At 39.1% G+C, this 21,367-nt stretch overlaps 1 long non-coding RNA gene across 3 annotated transcripts in view; it reads right to left on the bottom strand.

The window, feature by feature from the left end:
• Nucleotides 1–10,911: 10,911 nt before the first annotated feature.
• Nucleotides 10,912–21,367, bottom strand: part of LOC111768606 (uncharacterized) — a 53,285-nt gene continuing 42,829 nt past the window's right edge. For all 3 annotated transcript variants that reach the window (XR_011428012.1, XR_002801063.2, XR_011428013.1), the window contains exon 3: nt 10,912–13,527. This is a non-coding gene — a long non-coding RNA (uncharacterized lncRNA). The remainder of the gene's footprint in view (nt 13,528–21,367) is intronic.

The following is a 21,367-nucleotide window of genomic DNA, read 5'->3' as shown; positions in this document are numbered from 1 at the left end:
GTTCACTCTGCCGAGAGTGACATTTCCACCATCTAATTTCCCACTTAGCCAAGATCCAGCCCAATGGCACCCCTTCTAAGAAACTTGACCTTATCTTTTTCGGACTAAATCAACCTCTGTCCTCCTTCTACACACTCCAAGGGTTTTGCTCTTCTCTGGTTGCAATTTTGTTGCCTACATTGTTAGTTATGTATGTGTGTTCCTTTTCCTTCTTTTTTCAGAAACCTTTAAATATGTGAACTTATTCTAATTTTTAAATCACTCATGTTATAACGGAAATACCACATGCAAAGTAAACATCCAGATATGAATTAAATTTATTGTGTGACTCTTCCCTTTTCATAATGAGTTAAGCGTAGTTTATCAACTTTTCTTTTATCAGATGAGCTTTTGTTTTAAAGATTGGCACCTGAGCTAACATCTGTTGCCAATCCTTTTTCTTCTTCTCCTTTTTCTTCTTCTTCTCCCCAAAGCCCTCCATATGTAGTTGTATATTCTAGTTATGAGTGCCTCTGGTTGTACTATGTGGGACGCTGCCTCAGCGTGGCCTGATGAGCAGTGCCATATCCACGCCCAGGATCCGAACCAGCGAAACCCCGGGCCACCAAAGCAGAGTGCATGAATTTAACCACTGTGCTAGTGGGCTGGCCCCTTCAGAGGATTATTTTAGGGACATTTTTAGGGTTTACTCAAAAGTAGGTAAGATCAATTCACCTGTATATCGATAGATCAATAGATACATACTCACACATATGAATATGATGTAATTATTATACATATAATGGATGATATATATACATGTGTATTATGTACATAGGTAACATAATTAATATTATGGCTAAGGATAATTCTATGGTTAAAGATAGTTTTTCCTCCAGCATGTTTGAACTTCTATTACAAGTATCACAATGCCCTTTGAAAGTCCCATGATTGTGTCTGTCATTTTTCACATTGGGGAGGGGAAATATGGTAGAAGAGGGACCCAGGAGCCACACATGACTCAGCTGAATTAAGTAGTACAGGAAACAGACATTCTTAGGTTGGGTTCCCTCTTGGGCAGAACTTTCTTTGCAAAGTTTTCCCATCGGAGAATCAAGTTGGAAACCTCAGAGCCATGATGATCACACTAATGAGTAAGTGCTGCTGTAGCATCTACAAACCGTAACTAATTCACCACATAGTTTCTCTCTGAGGCGGCCTTTCCCACAGATGTGAAAATCTCTCCAAACCATTTTAGCAGTCCTGTGTAATCAATACGTTATGTAACAGGTGTGCCTGCGAAATTTAATTTGAGGGAAGAGTGAGAATTCACTGAATTCAGTAGAATAGCTTATGACCGATTGAGAGATGTCTACAAAGCTGCCCCAAGTTTCATCAAGAGAAGCTGCCCTCACTGTTTTTTTCAAGATTAATAGGTAAATATAGTTCTTCTGTGATTAAAAAGAGTTAATTAAAATGTGTACTTATTGTTTATTGTTGGTAGTGGCAACTAGTGATTCTTGGCTTGCAGGCTGGCCATGCTGTAGCTCTCAGAACATTCATTTTCTTCTACCATCCCCCATCTGCACTAAACGGTAAGAAATCTTGTAAGAAGCACAAATTTAAAATTAAAAATAAGAACTGGAGAGAAAACTCACTATTCTCTATTCTCAAATTTGAAAATAAAACCTCTGGTAAATTGCAAGTTGTTCATACAGGTGTTCAAGAATCTCAGTGCTGCAAATGAACTCTAATGAGCGGGTCAGAAAAGGTTTACTTAAAATGAAGGGGTTTGGGTGAGTTGTTCTTTTTATCTCCTTTTTTCCTCAAGGCAGAGGGTAGCACTTCATAAACATTAGCTCATTAATCTTCACAACACCTCTATGACACAGGTTTGATGAAAGAAACCAATATCTCCCCTGACTTTATAGAGAAAGATGGAAATGAAGCATTTCTTTTCAACAAGGAAAACTGTCTTGACCACACTACAGCCCCAGAGGGAACTGGTATTTATAAAAACAAGAACAAAGAACTTGTATTTTCCTCTACGGAGTAATATCCCTGAGGTGGAGACAGATACAGCCTTTATCCTTAGTCCTGCAGCATACTGGCTAGAAAATGCCAAATAGGCAGTTTTAGAGAGAGGATTATGTTAAAAAATATTTTAGGAGAATTCAGTGAGAAGTTGTGAGTAGAACCCTGTGGATCCAGTAGGGACAAGGACATGATTCGTTTCTTTGTTCTTCTTCACAGAATAGCGAATGATGAAACAGGAAGGGATTGGGGGTCATCCCAGGATGACCGGAAGGTCACAGATTGCATTTTAACTCTGAGTGGTGGAATTCTGCTGTCCTGGAAGAGTGTGACGAGGACTCTAGGGCCACAACCAGCCTCAACAGGAACAGTAATGCTGCCATTGTAAACGGAGAGTGGAGTCAATACACGTAAGCTTCCCTTGCTTTTCCCAACCACTTCTTTTAAAGAAAGGTGAAGGAGCTCGCCCCAGGTCACACAGCTGGTAAAATCTGGGTCTTCTGGTTCCTAGTCTAGCATTCTTCCAAATCATCCACTTGAAAGTAAGAAATCTATATGTAAAAAATTAATGGCTTAACTATGTTTACAAACATACATCAATTGTGCATCCATAGAAGAGAATTTAATTAAGTACAGTTAGGGTCTGCTCTCTTTTACCATTTAGAATGACAGGAGGTGGGTAATAATAATAAGGATAGTAAATACAAATAACACTACCACCACTAAGAATAGCAGAGCAACTAATCATGGTGTTAATAACTGTCAACAACAATAAGCAACATTTACTAGGCATGTGTTTGCCTAGTAAACACATAGAATTCTATGTATTTTACACATATTACCACAATAAATAAGATGAATAAATAAAATACGTAGTATGTTGCATGGTGATAGAAGCTGAGCAGAAAAGTCAGGCAAGGACAGAGCAGTGCTTGTGTGTGTGTGTGTGTGTATGGTGTGTGTTGGGTGTTTTCAACTTAGAAAGGGTGGCTTGAGCAGGCCTATATTTATTATTCTGAAGTGAGAAAGTTTTGAGAGACTATTAAGGACAAGCTATTAACACTAAAAGGATGATTAAACCATATTCCTCCCCTCAAGGAAGTCACAGTCTTATAGAAAACCAGAGACACAACATCATAATCATAATCTGAGATGGAAAGTGCTAGATGGAACATGTATAATGTGCCGCTGGGAGCACACAGGACAGAGTATTTAACTGAGGGAGTGAAGATGAGAAAGAAAGTTGGAGGAAGGTTTTGAATTAAAAGATAGATTTTATCTCAGAACTGAGATATATACAAGGAAGCAGAAAGTCATTTCAGGCAGAAAGAAGAGCACATGGGCATGAAAAAGCTGGGTTTTCTGGAAACAGCAGGAAAGGCAACATGGCGAAACACTGGGTGATGGAGGGAGCGTGGAAGAGATGAGGCAGGAAAGGTAGGCTGGAGACGAATCATGAACCTTAATATTATCTAGGATTTTCTGAACACAATGATATTTACGTCAAAGTACATATCAATTCATTTAACTTTCTCAATATCCATATGAGTTTAGTATTGTAACTATCCCCCTTTTACAGATGAAGAAACTGAGGCACAGGGAGTTAAGTAACTTTCTCAGGCGTCTCTTTTAGGAAGGGGCAGGGCCTGGATTCAAGCTAAGGCTAGCTGGCTCCAGAACCCTAACTCTTAGCTTCACAGGCCATGCCGAATCCCTGTATGATCCTGCCATCATCCAGCCTCAAAGGAAGTGCAGTGTGGAAGAGAAGCTGGAATCCTAGCTCACACCATCAGCTTTTCCTTACCATATGGGAACCTTTGTGGTACTCAGTTGTACTATCTAAAAAGTAGGAAGATGCTACTAAGGCTCTTTCCATTCTAGCTTATAGGACTCCTATATCAAAAGTCTCACTCATTTTCGGCTTCCAAATAAAGAAATGCCTTTCTTCCATACTTATATTACTATGGCATGAGCTCTAAGTGGTCAAAGGATGAGAATTTGGCACACCCCCCCCCCCCCCCCCCACCTGAAAGGTGCCCCACACGCTGCCCCGTGGCTCTCTGGGAGTTCCTGCTCTGCAGCCCTGCCTCAGTCTTCGGTCCCCTCAGGTGATCACAGATTGGCTGACCCTAGTGCTGCACTGTCCTTCACTGGAGACAGGCTCAAAGCCCACTCCTCATGGAGGGAGCCTTGCTTTCCTATTCCCTACAGCAAAGCAGAAGTCAGTCTGTGGCTTTTTAAGACACTTCACTGAAGGTTTGGAGATACGGAGAGTAGAACAGGCGGAGTAGCCTTCATTGGATCGCAGAGCCCATACCCAGTCCCTGAGCAGGCCTCTGGACCTTCAGTCCAGGTCAGAAACTCCCCACCCGACTGCACCACAAGGGCATCCGTTCCCTCTCACCCTGCTTCCTGGGGGCATCTTTTCTTTGGAGCTTAAATATGTAATTTTTTATTCCTTTACTCAGGATAGTATTCTTGGAAGGAAGCTTCAGCTCAGCCTGCCATGTTTTGACAATCCCTGAGTACAGTAGTCCCCTCATATCCACAGGGGATATGCTGCAAGACCCCCAGTGGATGCCTGAAACTGCAGATACTACTGAACCCTATATAACATTATGTTTTTTCCTATACATACAAACCTACGAAAGAGTTTAATTTAGGAGCCAGCCTGGTGGCACAAGTGGTTAAGTGCTCTGCTTTGGTGGCCCTGGGGTTCATGGGTTCAGATCCCAGGTGCAGACCTACCTACCACTCATCAAACCTTGCTGTGGTGTCATCCCAGACACAAAATAGAAGATTGGCATAGATATTAGCTCAGTGACAATCTTCCTCACCAAAAAAAACAAAAAAAAGTTTAATTTATAAGTTAGGCACAGTAAGGGATTAACAATAACTAATAATAAAATAGAACTATAACAATGTACTGTAATAACAGTTATGTGAATGCGGTCTCTCTCTCAAAATATCTTACTGTACTGTACTCACCCTTCTTTTTGTGATGATGTGAGATGATACAGTGCCTACGTGTTGAGATGCAGTGAGGTGAACGACGTAGGCATTGTGACCTAGCATGAAGCTACTATTGACCCTCTGACGATACATCAGAAGGAGGATCATCTGCTCCCAGGGGAGGTGACCTCAGGTAACTGAAATCATGGAAAGTGAAACTGCAGATAAGGGCAGACTACTGTATAGTTTTAAGTTCAACACCACATTCTAAATAATGTTTATTGCAGCTCAGGTGTTAGCAGCTTTATTTTTATTTCATTTGAAATTCTACTGTTTTCTACTTCATTTTAAATTCCATTGCATTTAATGCAATTCTTTTCACATGGATAAAGTTATTCAAAATCTATTGAAATACTTTTAAATTATGTTTAGCAATATTTTTCTTCCTTCCCTTACCCCCAGCCTTAGTTGCGAAAATGTTCCTGGTTTAAGATAATCAGAAATAATAGCATGAGAACTTAAGTGGTCTCGCCAAGTCAACCAGTCACAGTGACTCCAGCTCTTCTGTCCCACCCAGCCAGCTGTAAATTCATCACTGTGTGTCAGTGACATCTGGACCTTTCCACACAATGTCCAGGGAGCTGGTTTGTGGCACTGTCTTACTGGACCTTGACTGAATTCAAATGATCACCACAAATGGATCAGACAATGACTGTGAGCTTGGAATGTGCTTTTCAGATTGCTGCTTTGAGCTTGCTTGGAAATAAATGAGTCATGGGTTGAGAAAATGAATACGTAAGTGAAATGGGGATATTCTTTGACCTTGGTCTAAAAGCAGAAGTTTGTGAAAATTTGGACAGAGTTTTAGCAGAGGAAGAGTGACATAAAGGAAACAGTTCTGGTGCCAGCTTGTTGAACATTTCTCTGATTCATAACAAGGAAAAGCATCTGCTGTATTGTGCTCTCAGCCCTTTGTCAGTGTTCAGAAGACTCAAGCATCTGAACTCTGTGCAATGCTGAGGGCAAGCAGACACTCAAAGCTAATATTTATTAAATAATTGCATTCAATGAATTCTCACTGAGGGTCTTTTATGTTCTAGACCCTGGGTGAGTTGCTGAGAAAACTATGGTAAGAGAAAGAGCCATGGTTCCCGCCCTCGTGGAGTTTGAGTCCAGTGTGAGAAACAGACATATACAAAACGACCATACAGATGTGTAACTTACCCAGGAGTAAATTCTCACAATTTGGTGCCTATCAGAGACAGGCATGATCCCATGTTCAGATCCAAAGAAGATTCTACAATTCTCAAGAGAAAATTTAAATTTAATTTTTAAATATTACATTCTGAGTATACAAATACAAATGAAGAAAAAGAGAAAGCCAGAGTCACACAAAGGGCATTCTATCTATTAAGTGGATGGGTTTTCAAAGCACATTTACAAAAGTTGAAAAGAGAAGTCCACACCCAAGAACAAACACACGGGAGTGTTATGATACTCAGAGCTCAGTCTGAGGAATGGTAAAACCCAGAATGAACTAAGTCTTGAAAAGAATGACAGAGAACTAGAAGGGCTTTATTTTAACTATGTTCTGGACAAGAATAAAAAAGGAATAGCTTCAGTGTTTGGAATAGATGGTCTAATGCTAACAGATGCTAAAGAGAAGACAAAACAATTGTTTCTAAGAGAAATATCTTCAAACTGGAAATGATAAACCAAATAAAATAGAGTGGAGAACAGAACAGTTAAATGGCAAGACTATCTAGATATTTTAGATGAATTTACATCAATAGGCCAATTTCATTTCAAACTTTATTTACTGGCAATAGTAAAGTAATCATGTCAAGTGTAAGAACATGAGCAAGTTCTATCCCCATTTTGAAAAGGAGGAAAGGAAATTTAAGGAAAAATAGCTAATTTCAAAATCAAGCAAAAGTCTATAATAGGTTATCAGTCATCAACCAGATGGGTTGTGTTACTAAGCAAAGAATATATTGGTAATTAGGGGTATAAATATACATCGGTTTAGGAGGAACAAATTATGTCAAAATAACCATATTATTTCTTTCACATAATTATGACACTGGTAAATCAAAGAAAGAGATTAGCCATCTTCCTGTTAAATACAGAGAGTAAAGAAAAAATAGGGGCGGGGGAGGAGGAAGAGAAGACGGAAAGGAGAGCGAAAGGAAGGGAGGAATAAAACCTATTATTTGTGGATCCAGAAGACAGAACTAACACTACTTAGTAGAAGTTACCATAAGGGGACACTTTGGATACGTAAATAGAAGGAAATTGCATTTAAGTTTTGACTCTTTACCAGGTGTTACACTAGATAATTATATAACATTTCAAACAGCCCCAGCAACTTTATGAAGTGGGCATTTTATCTCTCTTTTCCAGATGCACGATTTGAAGCCCTAAAAAATTGCCACACACGCCAATTTCACACACGCAGAAAGGGGCACAACCCAGATTAGCCTCTCGAGAAAAGAACCATGTCTCTCCAACTCCCAGGCCCCAGCACTTCACACTTCATTGCTGCGCCTCAGAGCGAGTGAGAGATGGCCCTCAGATCAACAGGATCTGGTCACCCGTTGGGTGTGATAGGCAAAGGAGAGAGAGGAGTCAAAATGACTCCCAGGTTTCTGGATTGATGATAAATCTAGTCATCCTTCACAACTAAAAAAAATATGTCACCATAATCATTTTGCAAAGCATGCATGTATCAAATCATCACATTGTATGCCTTAAACTTACATAGTTATATATTGATTATATCTCCATAAAGTTGAAAAAGCAAATGAGATGGTCATCAGTGGAGTGGTCGGCTCTCTCAGGAAAGGAAGTTAGTGGGAGTACTTTTGCCTGGACAGCCACCAGTCAGAAGAAACAAGGAGGGGCCTTAGGAATTGGGCAAGGAACTGAACTAAATAACATGAAAGAACTCATAATTATAAGATGTTACATTTCTATGATTCTGCTTTTATTAAGGTCTGTTAGCTTCCTTACTGTCATAACCCTTCTAGAATATTTACATTTTCTAAGATTATCTTGTGAACCAAAAGAAGTGATAACATTTCAGTAGAGATATTTTAGGAAAGAAAAATCTCACCATCAAATTACACCATGTAGGCAGCTACCTACATTGCCTTCGTTGAGAAATGCCTGTTTTGATTCCAGCTCTGCTGTGTTTCTCTGTGTGACTGATGGCAAATTGCTATATGTCTATTTACGTACCTTCCTCGTAAAGTTTGTACTGACTTCAGAAGGATAAACTAATAACTTAACTTGCAATTTAAAAAAGAAGACTTAGTGCACCACAGGTTTTTTAAACATTTCTCCCTACATATAGAATATTATTTAACATGTAAACCTATGCTATTTATTGCATGCTTAACTTATAAGTGAAGCTATAAGTTGCTGAGTGCTAGAACACAAAGAAATAAAATATCAGAATTTCCAAAAAGAAAAGAAAGAAAAAAGTCAATACAAGTTAAGCTGCCACTACTGAAGTGTCTTAAGAATCTGAACTTATTTTTTAACTGTGAACTATATTTATCACCTCTTTTTATTAAAGTAATAATTAATCTGCAAATGAAATGAACTCCACATATGTCTACTTTTTCAACTCAACTCATCGGCTTTCCCCTACCATACTAGTCAAGGAAGGGTGTTGATATCAGAGCAAGAAGGTATCAGTTTTATAATGGCACAAGGTGCAATGGGAAGTGAGGTTTTGGGGAATGATCCAGGAATGTGACCCACTTCTAAGGCACATCCATATGAAAATCTGAAGTCAAGATGGTGTGTGTGTCTGGAGGGGGGTGGAGGTTAAGGAGGGAGGCATTGGCCGTAAAATCAGAGCTAAGGCCAAAATAAAATCTATTCCAAATTTATTCCTAGGAAATCCACTAAATCACCCATGATATATAATGACACTTACACACTGTAAGTCTTAGACTCACTAAACTAGATTAGAAGAAGTGAAAGAAACATTCAGTAATTTGAACCAGACAAAAGCATTCTTGCTTGTCTTTACAATTTATTCAATTTGTTTTCATTTTAACCTCCAGTGATTTTAAATATGGTAATAGATTTGCTGGTTGTTGAAGGAATTAAACGTGACTGTAGTGTTACATCTTTCCTTGCATGGAAGTCTTAAGTTACTTGTGGTACTGCATCAATATGTCAAGACTAGCTCAGACACAGATGTATTGGAGAGTTGTGGGAGCTCTCAGGTGTATAGTCTTGAAGGAGCTAGCTAAGGATGGCTAAACCAGGGAAAATGAGAAGGTGTCTGAAAAAGGTGGATGGTAGATCAAATTGGTGGTGACAAAATTTGGTCACGATCTCTTTGAAGCAAGTAGGGAATCTTTTGGCAAAAATGTTTGTGAATCACAAAGCAGTTCCCTCTAGCAATAATCATACGATGCATCACTCTAGATATATTTGTTCTCCAATAATTATGTCACATCTATCAACTTCTCATCATAGACATTTATGAAAATAAGACTATAAAGTAATGGTAGTAGGTGGGTTAATTAAATGCCAAAATATGTGTAGTCCAAAAGAACATAATGATTTGATCAATCATGTACAAGTTTTTTTCTAATGTCACATTTCATTAGAGAACTACTTAGTTTTTAACCAAAAATATTATAATGGCTGATATAATCAATATTTGGTTCAGGTGTATTTTAGTTAAGAAGAAAATCAATCATCTTTCAAAGACTAAAGATATGGTATCAATTAGGATAGTCCAAAAATGTGTGAAGGCATTTGCAAAAGAGGAATCCCAAAAACGATCACTGGAATGGTGCCCCCAAGAATACTTTTACAGAGCCCGGCTTCCTACCTTAAGAAACAAATACATGATTTTATAAAAACTGTTATGATGTCAACTAGCAAACCTTCCAAAAGCTTTCTCAGATCAAACCACCGGTGAAGTACTTTCTCTCTCTAGTCCTGTGGCAGGATTTTGAAGGCTGGAAATGGTAGACTTCCAACTTCTAGCAGTGATTGGACTCAACGGCTGAGTCTGATCACCACCCTTGGCTGACTACAATGGCAGACAGAGAGGAATTCATTCTTTCCCCTTCAGTCCCCTGCTGCTCACGTCTCTACTCTGTTTCCACCATCCTCCAAAAGATCCTGTCCCACGTTCCATTATGTATGGGATTGCCTCCTTTTCAGAATTCCTACACCATTGTTTACACTGATCTGACTTTTACCTTATTCTGCTTTACATTAGAGGCAGATTTTAACTTTCTTTATACTTGATCATATGACCTAGAAAGCAAGATCGATGTCATCTAATAACCATAGCCATCATTTGTTGAGTGCTTGCTGTGTACTAGTTATGGTGCAGAGCAGATTACGTGAATTACCTCCTTTCATCCTCTTAACAAGCTGATAAGATGGTATCACTAGTATCCCCTTTCACATGCAGAAACTGACACTTGGTTAACTATCTTGTCCAAGTTTACATAGATGGTCAAGAGGAGCAGGAGTTGGAACCAGGACTTCTGTCTGGAATAAATGCACAAATGATAGAAAATTCCCCTCTCTCCTGATCTCACCTTAGGAAGAGACTGTGAATGTATAAGGTAATAAAATGTGATTACTGTACAAATCTACCTTTCTCTGCTTTTTATGAAGAATTTTGGCTAGAACAAGCTATACGATAATGGAACATATCCAGAGTCAAGGTTTTGTCTGAGACAAACAGACGCCTTCAATAGTTAAGCTTTGTATTTTAAAACAATATTTTATTTCCAATTTTTAGGTATTTTAAATAAATCTTTTAAGGCATTCAGTCTTTTTCACAGAGTGCTGCCGTGAAATATATAGTTCTTGGTTCATTTCTTTCCTCTCCGAAGATTTTCTAGACTTTTGGCAATTCTGAAATTCCGGCTTAGCTTTGCTCATGCTGGCCTGGTATTATTTTTCTTTCCAATTTGCAAGTGGCAGCTGTGTGATGGTGAGTGTGCATGCTGACATCCTCCATTCCTACTTCATAGCTCTTATTAGCACGCCAAAAGCTATCCATCATTCATACAGAGTGATCTCATTCCTCTGCCCTGCCCCCTCTACACATACTTAAAATTAATTGAGTGAGTTATTTTAAGATAACTGCAATCACGGACTTGGCGTTTATCAAAGTCCTAGATAAATCTTTTAAGATACAAATGACATAATCCTTATTACTGCTTAGACTTATCAAAAATCAAGTAAAAATACATTACAATATGCTGTATTCACTGCTTAGATCATTAGTCCATGTTTCTAATTACACTTTTATTCATATATTTTCTATTTGATGATTTAAAAAAGATTTTAAATTTAGGACTTGGCCATCATGTTAATGACACTTTCCACTGTAATATAGTGGCTATGACTATAGCCTTTTGTACTTTTCACATAGGAGACCAGATCCTTGTCCTGCTCAACTACGATACTCTCTATTTTCATCTAAAATAGCATTTTGAGGGTTTGCATGACATAATGAAGCCAAAAGACCCAGGGCTTGGATGCTCCAGGACTCTTTCTTCATCCTTCATTTTTCCAGGTCTATACATCTCTCCCAGACTCGTGGCATTAATATCATTTGACTTCTGCTGGCCCTAGAATTTATATCCCTTGCCTGAGTTCAAGATTCACATATCCACCACCTACTGGATGCTCTGGTGTTGAAAGGACATCTCAAATTAAATATCAAAACAGAATTGATTTCCAACCTCTACTCCCCACTGTGAATCCTCTTCCCCCAGTCTGTTCTCTCATTTCAGCAAATAACATCCTTCAACATTGCTCAGGTCCAACCCCTAGAAATTATCCACAATTTCTCTTTTTCCTGCTACCCCTTGTTCAATTCCCCAGTAAATCCTATGGACACTACCTCTAATATATCCCTAACCCTGACCACTTCTTGTTTTTTCTGTTGCCAAACTTTGTTGCCTTGGACAGCTGTGACAGCCACATAACCATTCTTGCCACTCCCCCACAGAAAAAAAATGGAAAAAAGCCACAATGTCGTTAAACTGAAGCAAAGGGAACAACAAGCTCATTGCTATGGCTTAGGCCAGTGATTATCAAAGTGAGAAATGCTGTATTTAAAGGTCTGGACCGACAATGTCAGCATCTCCTGGGCACTGATTAGAAATGCAAGCTCCGGAGCCTACCCCAGATCTACCAAATAAGAAACGCTGAAGGTGGGAACCAGCAGTCTGAGTTTAACAGACATTGCTGGCCATTCTGATGCATGCTCCAGTTTGAGAACAGCCAGCTTAGGCTACAGCAGATGGATCCCACTACCATACCAGAACAATGCCACAGAGGAGGTGAGCACCCCAGAGGCCATGTTAGCCTCCCCACAGTGGCCTATGTACAGTGTAAAGAAGGACCTGACACAGAGCACCTGCCCAGCCCTAAGTCCTATGCAGTGCAGCTTAGATCTAGTACCCAGGCCACAGGGAGAGAGACCACAGAAAGGGGCGGTACCCTGCACTGGGGACAGAGTGAGCATCAGCTACCCACTGTCTGCACCATTAGCAGTTCCAAATGAGAAGGCAAACTGGCAGGTTGGAAGAGAGTCGAGTGGTGGAAACAGAAATGATGTGTAACTATCAGCTCACAGCTGTGAAGGAAATAGTTGGCAGGGTTGACAGCTGCCTCAGGAACAATTCCTGAGCCCCACAGGAACCCCACTGGAGACAAAATTGTGTTGGGCAGGGCAAGAATTTTACCAATTACTCTGGTTGAGGAGTAAAATTGTTTACCTAAGGAAATAGCTTTCAAATGTTTCCCAAATACCCCTGTGTATTCTAGCTCAAGCATCTGCAACCTTCTTCTCATTCTTCCTTTCCTATTTCTCTTTCCCCTCCACCCTCCTCTCTGTTTCTTTGCTCTTTTTCCTTCTCTCCTGACATTATAAAGTTGAATGTCAGGCAAAGAAATTAAATGTTTGGTATTAAATGATTCCATTTGGTGTTGCTAGGAGATGGTCCCAAAGCTTTCTTTCCTTGAAGGGTCTCAGGAGGTCTGACAACAGCATGACCAGCAGTTATCAGTGCTGTTTATAAAGCTGATCTGACAGCTCTGCTTATAAATCTGATCTGTTATCAGGATGAGATTCTTTCCTCCAAGCCAATGAAACAATTTATTGACGATTTCTCTTCTATGACATCCTCAGCTGTTTTTATGGATGGAGGACACACCAAGAGTTGAAAGGGAAAGTTATTCTTGATATTTAAGGGATGGGGGAAACCTCATGAAACCACAAGGATCATTTCCTATAGGTTTAATGTGAGATTTAATCTACATTCCTTTTTTTGTTAACATGGTAAGAATATTTCAAGTTGCTTCTTTCAATAGACCTTCTATCCTAATGCTTGGTAGCATGGTCTGTTGCAATGGTCCAGAAGAAGCCTGCAGGTGCTCTCGAGGTTCCTCCATCCGACTCCACATATGAAGTAGTTATGCCCCAATTCTCTCACTTCCCCACTAGAATCTTCCCGGAAATGGGCCGAGTCTTGCTCATCTCTGAATCTTTAGCAGTTCCTGGCAAACAATAAATGGTCAATAAATATTTAAATTTAATTCAACTTAGAGGTAGTTTTTATAAATTTCAAAAGTGGTTGATTGCCTAGAGGCAGACTATTTGACTTTGCCACCACTTTGTAACTTCTACCCCAGACAGGTTGACATCCACCCTATTCAACAAACATGAAGCTCATTTTCACTTCCTGACTTTCCTTCGTACTTTACCCCTGTGAAAAAGATTGTGCAAGGCATTTTATAACTAATTTTCTAGTCAGCTATTTTACTTATAAAGTAGTTTTTCAAAGAATGACTTTATATATGTACTTAAATTTAAGGTAATCTATACAATTTTTTTTACCATTTGAATTTGTTACAACGAAATCAGTAAGATCATAGAAGGAGGTAAGTTTTCACATTGGTTATATTTTATTAAAATTAAACCCCTATGGCAAAAATAAAGTGGTGTATTATTTTCCTATTTTTGTACTATGAATTACCTCAAAACTTAGCCGATTAAGACAAGAACTATTAGTTATCTCATACAGTTTTTGAAAGTAAGGAATTTAGGCGTAGCTTAGATGAGTATTTCTGGCCCAGGGCTTCACGTGAAGTTCCAGTTGAGAGGGTGGCCACGACTGCAGTCATCTGAAGGCTTGACTGGGGGTGGAGGATCTGCTCTCCAGAATGCTCCATCGCTGTGGCTGGAGGCCTCATTTCTTTGCTGGCTGTTGGCAGGAGGCCTCAGTTCCCTATCAGGTGCACCTCTCCATAGGACTGCTTGAGTGTCCTCAAGACATAGCAATTGACTCACCCCAGAGTAAGTGATACAAGACAGAGACAGAGAAAGAGCACAAGGAAAAAGCCATAATACCTTTTATGATCTGGTCTTGAAAACCACATTGTCATTTCTGCCACAGCTTATTCACTAGATGTAAGTCACTAAGTATAGCTCACACTCAGGGGAGGATAATTGGGTTCCACCTATTGAAAGGAGGAGTATCTAAGAATTTGTGGACATATTTTAAATCCTACAATTGGTTTACAACTTGTACTAAACAAACACTTTTTCTAAAAGAAAGATTCTAACAAACGTAGTTTCCTATAATAATTGTTTATAGTCTCAAGGTCACAAGTCAACAGATGGCAGAAAGTAAACCACCCATCTCTGAATAATATAGAACTCTCTTTGTTTTTCTTGGTAATCAGTCTTAGCCAGAAACTTAACTTCATTATGACAAGATTCAGAATAGTATTGATTTAACTTAAATTTATGGTAATTGGTATGTAAACAAGTGAAACCACAAGCAAAAAGTTGATGAGTAGCTTATTTGGTGTGCTCAAGTGATAGAGAGAGAAGGGGGCTGAAGCAGTGAGTGGTAAATAGAAATGAGATCAGAGAACTAGAAGTGAGTCAGATGATATGGATCTTGTCAGCTAAGTGAGGACTTTACATTTTACTTTGCATGCATTAAAGAACCATTGCAAAGTTTGGGGCAGAGGAATAACCCAATCTGATGTATTTTTTAAAATATAATTCTTGATGCCATATGGAAAACTGACTATAATGGTATAAGTGGGGAAACAGAGCCTATTGCAAAAATCAGGCTTGGACCAGGGCAGTTGTGGTGGAGGTGCTGGTGTAGGTAGTTTAAATCTGGCAACACTCTGCAGGTAGAGCTAACAGGATTTGTGGATGGAGTGAATGTGAGTTATGAGAGAAAAAGAGGATGTTTTTGACATAGAGAGTGGAAGTTTGGTGATACCATTTTCTGATATGGGGAGAACTATGGGCAGGGCAGGTCTGGAGAGGAAAGGCAAGAGTTTGTTTAGAATATGTTAAATTTGAGGTGCATAGCAGAAATATTATCAGTCAGGATAGGTTAGGTTAAGATGCAGAACCAACAATCACAAACATCTTTGGCTTAATAAAGTGGATTTATTTCTTACTCTTGCTTCAAGGCCAGCAGGGGTCAACAGCCGCCTCTGCCCACTTTAGTCCCTCAGAGAGTCAATCTAATGGAGGCAGTATCTAGACATGTGTTTGCCCTGATAGCTAGCAAGACAGCAAAGGGAATATGGCTACTATGCTCTGGCTCTTAAGCCTTCTCATGCAAATAACCTAAAATGCTTCCTGCTCACATTTCACTGAAAAATATGCATAGGGCTAACTACACTGGGGAGGAGCATTCAGAAAAATGCAATTTTACCATGTAGCAAAAATAAGAGAGTATTTATAACAACCCTAACAATCTCCACAACGTCTAAGTGGAAATGCTGAGTAGGCTGATGGATACTTGAGTCTGGAATCAAGGAGAGAGGTCAGGCTGGAAACATATATTTGTGATTGTTCAGCACATAGATTGTATTTAAACCTATGAGACTAGGTGACATCACTAAAGCTGTAAGATACTAGGATTGAGACTCTTTAACATCTAAAAGTAGGAAGAGGCAGTTGGTTGAGGAGAGAGGTGAGAAGAGAATCAAGCAAGATTGAGTATTCAGTTATAAATGCAAGTAACTTTCTAGAGTTGTTTGAAAGAGAGGTAGAAACTTTTGTCCAGTAATGTCTATTTTCTCGGTGAAATAAGAAGCAAAGTTACCAACTAAGAATTAGAAAGAGGAAGATGTGGTAGAGATAGAAAGAGGAGAAGGATGTGTACTGTTGATCTATAAGACCGGGAGAGTGGATATCATGGGGAAATGGACAGGGTTTCACCGATTCAGATCCTAGACATGCACATGGCACCGCTCATCAGGCCACGCTGAGGCGGTGTCCCACATGCCACAGCTAGAGGGACCCACAACTAAAATATACAACTATGTACTAGAGGGGTTTGCAGGGAAAAAAAAAAAAGAAGATTGGCAAAAGTTGTTAGCTCAGGTGCCAATCTTAAAGAAAGAAAAAAAAAAAGAAAAGAAAAGAAATCACCTAGTCTCAAACAGTCATTAAAAAAAAAAAAGATCTGTCATAACAATTGTGTGATTTTTCTCTCACCACAGCCACCTGTCCAGGCTCAGGTGCAGAGTAGATGAGAGGCTGTATTTAGCTGGGTTGTGTTTGTCAGTCCACAGTGAGAAGGAGAGAAAAAGAAGTTGGGGGTATATGTGAGATGTAATTGTAATGGCGGACCATGGGATGTAAACTGGATAAGCAGGGAACTGAAAATATGAGAGGGATGAGGAACAGTGAAGAGTCAGGTGGGATCAATGTTTGTGGAAAGGTCTTCAGGGCTTTGAGAAATCATTGGAGCTGGGGCAGTAAAGAAAGAAAGCTAAAAGGATTAGAAGTTTTCGTTAAAGATGGGTAAGATCTAGGTTAATCGTGGGAGTGGAGAATGGAGTAGAGTCTCAGAATAGAGGACAAGATCCTTGGAGGAAAGGGGCAAGGATCTGGATCTGAGGAATCATTAGTATGGATGTCCGAAATCCTAAAATCAAATTTTGGCAGTGAGGACATCAACGGTGATAGAGAGGGGAATATTGACCAAAGCACTTAAAATTCAGTGGGTCTCCTCCTTAGTCACACAGCTGGTGGTGTCTAGACAATGGAGGATTTGTTCTCTTTTAGAGGAGAATGGTAATACTCTGATGAGGCACCTGCGAGGGATCCAAATGGAGATGTCTAGTAGGCAGTTGAATAAACAGGACTGGTGTTCAGAATCACGATGGAGTCATATATTTGAATATCCACAGCATACAGACAGCAATTGCTGTTATGAGGATAGGTGAGGTCAACATGGAAAGGTATACAGACTTGGGAGAGAAAAGAACCAAGGGAAGAATGTTGAAAGACAAAACCGTTTAAATGATACACAAAGGAAGAGAAAAAAAAACAGGAAAAATAATCAGAGGAATGAGAAGTATCAGAAGAGAACGGTTTCATAATAACTAACATTTGGCTGTTTAGCAGATGATTCAAAAGTAAAAGGCTCAGGTGAGTTTGAGAGGATAACAAGGAAGCCTTAAGAGTAATTGAAAATAAACTTGTTCTAGGTACTTGTAGTGACTGAATAATAAATAGATGGATAATTTGAAAGAGTCTCACCATCTTCACTTTTTTCGTGACCTTTCCTTTGCAAATGCTAAATTATAAGCCTGTATGAGACATGTGATAAGGCTGGCTTTGCCACATTGTTTTAGCCATGGCTTGTTCCATTTAGAGACCAGGTGGATTTCTGTACTGCTGTCTTGAATGCTGTGCTGAATGTCATCAGACCATGTTTCTTTAGCAAACAGTGATGCCATCATCTTACCAGAGGATTGCACTTCAGTATGCGTTACCTTAAGAATCTTGCTAACGGACTCTGAAATGTCAGCATGAACAGACCATAGAGTGCCATAGGAATCCGTTCCCTGCTCTATTTCTTATTTTATGAAGAAAAGAAATTTCATATGAAGTAATATATTTTGAGTTATGGATTAAAACCTGATAAACTTCAGTTCCAGGTTGCTGTGTATACTGATGTTTAAACATAGAGGTATAACATTCTAAAAGAGGTGTGAGGATACCGTTAGAAGTTAATAGTCAAAGCCAGGTTGTTTTGCGTCTATAGACATCATCTTTGTCTGATTTCATATTTTACTTCAAACTTTCACTTATTTCAAGTTTACTAAAACTTTTCTCTTGGAACTCGTGTTAAAAGGTACTTTTAGGATATATAAACAAATATGGTTTTAATTTGTAGTCAACCCTAAAATATCTGGAAAAATCCAATGAATTCTCCAGCAAGTCCCCAGACAACCAAACTACTTCAAGTTAGGACAATAATCATATTTAGTTTAATCTTAAACCTAAAGTAAATAAGAAAGCATAGTCTGCAAATTTGTTATGTCATTACCGTATTAACCATTGATAATTGTCTTTCAGATAAAAAGTACACCACAGGATAACATACTTAATGAAAGAAATAGCAAATATTAAAGTGTTAGTATTAGTCAACTGGTACACACATAAAAACAATTTAAGGAGTTAGTGGCATTTATAATAGACAAATATAATATGTTTCAATGTAGTACAGCCCATGGAAAATATTTCTATTTTAAACTCATGGAAAACAATGTTTCTAAGTATCAGAGAAAACAATTTCACTTACTCTAAATAACTGAACAACCTATCTTTCCTTTTTTAAAAAAATCACTGTTTTATTTACTCAAGAGAATTATTTGACCCTAAATTTTGCTCAGTTTCTGAGTGGATGCTCAACATATAAGCATTTTCCTTACAATTGCACTGATTTTTCAAGACTAAATTTCTCAAGAGTCTGCAAATTTTCATCTGCACAGCCATAAGACACACAATTCAGATTCCCTTTTTACTGAATTTTGATGAAAAACAAAACTTTTTTATGTGAAGACTTGAAATAAGCTGTCTCTACAATACAGTTTTACTAAAAACAGTGTGTATTCTAGAGAACAGCGTTATTCTTGATTAACATATACAGCTGTCTCATTAGGCTGGTTTCTTAAAGACAAGCTCATCTATGGGAAGATTTGGCAAGTGAGACATTTTCAGAGCGTATTACACACAAAGTGTAGAAGGACAGACAAGAAGCAGAAAACCCAAACGTTGGATCAATATAATGATACAAAAGTGATTTGATGCACACATTTTCTTTAGTAGCTCCAGGAATGCTCTGCTATTTATAGGATAGAATTCTAATTACTGTCCATTAACTTGAAGAGCCTTACCCTGACCTATCCCCAGTTTAATGGTGCTTGATTGGTCATATCCTCCACTCCATTACAGCTAATCCTCTTTGTCCTTTAAATAGCTGACAGAGCTTGAGAGTGGCATTTCTCACTTTACAGTGTATTTATCTGCTTTTATATCTATCACCCTCACCAGACTGAGACACCCTGTACAGAAAAGATAGTCCTACTCATTTTGTATCCCCAGTGCCTAACAGGGCTTAGATTGAGAAACCCTCTATAAATGCCTATATGATACGGGGACACATTGATAGAAACACAAATTGTGTCTGCATGTGTCTGTGTATGCATGAGAAAAAGAGGACATATACACACACAGACACGCATACACTTACACACACACATATGCACCCACAACATAACAATATATACAAATATATTCATAACAGGATATTAAAGTACAGAACTTCCTGACTCAGTTTTAGCTGAAGGCTTAAGACAATAGCTGGCAACAAACTCCTATGCTACACCACCTTAATAGGACATTCAAAAACAGTAATCGAAAACTGTAATTTTCTGATCATGGCCCCTTACAGCCACTTTAAGGCTATTTAAGAACTAAAGCAGAAGAGTATGGGAAGGTGGAAATTAGAGAGAGGTTTACTTTGGACAGAATTGTAAGGGTTTTGCATTCACATCCTAGCAGGGCATGGGGAGCGTGGCTGTTCTCTCCTCTTACATAGTGAGGGAAACTTCAAGGAAATCACTGGAGAAGGAGATATGTGGTGCCTGGGTTTTGAGGATGCAGTAGAGGGATGTCTGACTCATGGCTGAGATGCTAGCTGAAGAAATATGTGGCACCCAAGCGGAGGACTCCATCTGGGGAATAACTGTATCTCTAGGGTGGCAGGTGTGTGTTGACCAGATGTGTAATCTGCAGGAGGAATGTCAGCTCAGGGTTGTTTTAAACAATATTCTCCAGGAGGGCTCCCTGTACAGGGCAAGGTGACCTCAGCAAAAAGAGGCATAATATTAAGAGTGAGAGTCTCCTGATGCCAGCCAAAGGCACAGCTTCCCCCATATCAAGACTACAGGAGTCAGAGACACCAAGAGGGAAATCTGAAGGAGCCACCAACAAAGAGAAGGTTCAGTTTAAATATCAGCTGTAGCCAAAGACATCCAATGCCAGATTCATGGGGTTCAGTCAAGTGAAATCTGTCCTTGCCAGGCTTCCACCAAGAATGAGCCAGAGGCAGCCAAGGCTGGGCAAGCAGAGGCAGAAGCCGTAAGCAGGCATGCAGGCACTTAGAGACGAAGTTCACCAGGCCCTCTTTTTCACTTGCCAGAGTTCAACCTGAAGCAAGCCCAAGCTCAGGGCAGGGAGAAACTTGAACTTGCAATAAAGTTCAGAGTTTCAATTATCACTCTGGACTGCATATTTTAATTACCAAATCGAGACTGGGGTTTTTTTCGTTTGTTTTTGACAACTGACATGACCAGAGCACCTTGATTTTCCAAGAGGCCCCAAAAGTTATGGAACCACTCCAGAATTTTATCTCAGGGGGAAAAAACAGTCCCTCGGGGTGAGTTTTAACAGTCAATGGGGGAAAAATAAATTTGTATTCTGTTTGTATCCTATGAGTCCTGATCGTTCACTGTAAACTTTATGCACATACTTCCCACTCAATGTGGAGGGGAAATACATTCCTGTCAGTACTAGAACTTTGGAAACTTGCTCAAGTCATTTCTCTTCCAAGAAGCTATTCATAACTAACTTTAACCCATCCACTAGCTCTCTACAGATACTGTTGTGTTTGTATATGCATATTTATAAACTTCCAGAGCATTACTCTCATCCATAGAATCTACGTGTTTATTTTATTCATAAATCAAATAATTTATTTTAAAATAAAAATTTAATTAAATATTAAGTTCATTAGAAGACCAGGACATTCTCTAACCAAAACCTCGGTCCTCTTGACCCTCAATAAGTTATAGATAATTACAGATAATTACAGATTATTACAGATAATTACACGATAGTCCCTACAGGAAATGCTTTGCAGAAAAAATATTCAAGCTGAAGCATTTGCTAAATAACTGCTTTCCTGGATTCTGAGCTCCAATGTCCTTATCACTGCTTATCGTCCTGTGCTTTTTTTCCCCTTCATTGTTATCATTTAATGAAACAAACATATAACTCCAAAAC

Source organism: Equus caballus, chromosome 17 (genome assembly GCF_041296265.1).
Source record: "Equus caballus isolate H_3958 breed thoroughbred chromosome 17, TB-T2T, whole genome shotgun sequence".
NCBI classification, from domain to species: domain Eukaryota; kingdom Metazoa; phylum Chordata; class Mammalia; order Perissodactyla; family Equidae; genus Equus; species Equus caballus.
This window is presented reverse-complemented; position numbering and strand designations above follow the sequence as displayed.